The sequence below is a fragment of the Nicotiana tabacum genome, chromosome 22, assembly GCF_000715075.1.
Source record: "Nicotiana tabacum cultivar K326 chromosome 22, ASM71507v2, whole genome shotgun sequence".
Taxonomy (NCBI): Eukaryota; Viridiplantae; Streptophyta; class Magnoliopsida; order Solanales; family Solanaceae; genus Nicotiana; species Nicotiana tabacum.
The window spans coordinates 183,254,175-183,257,231 of record NC_134101.1 but is presented as its reverse complement, the minus strand read 5'-3'; positions in this window follow the sequence as shown (position 1 = coordinate 183,257,231).

Here is a 3,057-nt window from a genome sequence, read left to right as displayed (position 1 = left end):
CAAAGTCTAGCCCTGGCTTTCAGCCAGCTAGACGATTCAGTAGCACAAGTAGTAGTAGAGAAAGAGAGAGTTTTGAGTGTGTAAGTGTGTGTTTTTTAACTAAGTTGTTCGTATATTTAGAGAAAAGAGGGTAGGGTATTTATAGCTTTGAAAATGAGTAGAAAAATAAGGTAACAAGTAAAGTTTTAACATAAACATGGAAATAACCACTGTCAGAATCAATTAATACTAGTACTTTCCTTAAATTAAGGAATTACTAACAGGAGTAATTAAGGAAAGAAAAAATAATTTGAGAAAGATTGATTTCTGACCATATAGGGGTTATTAAAAGTATAGAGTAAATAATTGAGTCTAAGTACAAAATATACTTAATTGGGGAAATGGTTCAGCAAAGGTAAAACATCACAGCAAAGGAAAGGAATCAATCAATTTAAACAAAATAAGTGAAACCAGGGATTTATGAGAAAAATATTTGCAATCAATCGTAACTTGAGGAAATCAAGATCAATCAAGAAAGAATCATGATTCTGCACTTTGCCATATAAATAGAGAAGAATGAACAAGAGTATCAGACATGCAAGGCCAACCATATTGCCAAAATAAGTAACACAAACATACAGTAGTAGCAGGAGTAGGCTAGGATTTAGTAGTAAAAGAAACCTACTCGAAACACAGTAGTCAACAAAGTCAAGTAGTCACATAGAATCAAAAATGAAGGAAACAGTCTAGTACATAGCAATAGGTAAATGAGATCAGCACACAGAAACAAGAAAAGTCTTTAAACTCATAGCAATAAGTGAAGAAAAAGAAAAACTTTATAAGGAATTAGGGTTTTAACAGAGCTGAGTTAAAAATGGAAGAACTTTAAAATCAGTCAAGTTAAACAAAGAAAAGGATCTAAACACAAAGAACTCAGTCGAAACCAGTATACATGCAAGACAAACCAAGACGGCTTCAGGACCCAAAAAAATACCTAAGGTTTTAACACGATGAACCAGGTAGCAGAAAAACATGAAAACATCGTTTAAACATAGTAAAATCATAAAACAACACTGAAAATCGGAGAAGAGATCTTTTAAAAAGAGTTTTAAGAAACCCTAATTTGAAAACGAAGAGTCACTTTGAAAGAAATTCGAAGAACCTTTGAGAAAACACCAAGAAGTTCATAACATACACATATCTAAGACATATCTGAAAGAAAATTGGAAAGATCTTAAAGCTAGGGTTCAGAGAACCTAGAAAAAGTGAGAAAGACTTTGAAAAGTTACCGATCTAGCCGGAAAAGCCGTGCATCTGACTCGAACAGCCATGGGTGGCTGTAAAAAGGCCATAGATAGAAGTTGAGCCAAGACTGGACTAGATCCCTTTGAGATCTGTCCATGAAATCACGGAAACAAACAACCAGGAGCCATAGGAGACCGGTACACATCTCAAACAGCCATGGGAGTCCATGGATTAGGTAAAGATCAAAGGGGATTAGGGTAGATTTGGGTGGCGACGGTTAGGGTTAGCCATAGGTTTCAAAGAGAGTTTAAGAGGAGAGGGGATTCAAGGGCGGCGAGTTGGTGACAAATGAATTAGGTTAGGGGTCGTTTTGAGTTTAAAATGGTAAGGTGAAATGGTGACCATTGATCTGAATGATCAGCGGCCTAGATTAAAAATGGGGTAGGTGGAGATCCGAGTTCGGGTTGGTTTAAAAGGATAGAGGCGGGTTTTAATTGGAATAGGGTTGGGAAATCTGGAGTCTAGTTTAGGCTATAATTGAAATACAAATGGGCTGTCATTTAAATAGCTATTTTTCTCTTTTTAATTTATAAAAAAATAGTAAATAGCTTCTAAAAATAAATTGAAAATACTAAAATGATTTATAACATATAAATAACAATTTAAAAATACAAGACTCAATTTTATGAATATAAGACACAATTAAACCTTAAAATGGCTAATATTGCAATTTTGTGTAGTTTAGCTTTAAAATTACTAAATGAAATTATAACAATATGTAAAAATTATTTTAGCCATAATTATAAAAAATGGATGAAAAATATATAAGCCATATTTCGGTATAAGTATAGAAATTAAATGAATAAATCGTCATAACAATACTTTGGGAAATAATTATTGAGGATTTTAAGAATAAGAAGGGAAGAAAGTAAATCAATTTAAATCTTTACAATTATGGGGAAAATTATAAAAACCCTGTGCATGCGTATTTGCATATATATGCTATTTGAAAATATATAGGGAAAAATTGGTTATCAACAGCTGCCCCTCTTTACCCGGGAAGGATGAAAGAGTTGTCGGGTAAAGATATAATGACCAATTTTGACCGAGAGAAATGGTTTGAAGAAGATTTAGGCCACACCCTGGCTTCTGAGTTGCCTACATATCCCTGGTTCTATAGGAATCAGGCCGTATGTAGTTTAGGATCCATTACGGAGTATGTCGATGGAGACTTTTAAGAACAGATGCAATATCTAGAGCCGGGTGAGTGATAGGTTTACGGGGATGATTAAGGTTTGATATGGCTTGAGGGAATTGGCGCAAAATTTCTCATGCTAAGATGGCCATTGCTCGCCGGTTTACCCGCAATTAGAAACAATACAAGCATATATTGTGCATAAATTTAAACATGACGCAAATTCCCTTTGGTCTATGAATGTTGTCTTTGGACGGTTAGGATGACGTCTTTACACCATGATGTTCTGGGCCATGAAGCGTATGATAAAGGATTCGCAGGCCATGAAATGATGCTCTCGGGCTATGAGGATGGTGCCTTCGAACCATGATGCCTTTGAATAATGATATTCAAAAGATTAAAAGGGATCCTTAGGCAATGATATGGTGTTCTCGGGCTATGAAGATGGTGCCTCCGAATGATGACGCCTTCAGATGAGTTGGCGATATTTCAGCCCATGAAGGATGTAGTAGTATGATGTGGACAAGGAAGAGCTTAGTCTTGCGAATTGAAGGGCAGAGCTTAGCCCGTAAGTAAAGCAAAATAAATAGTGCTTGAGATGGTGCTTAGATTTGAAACAAATTAGAGGCAGAGCTTAG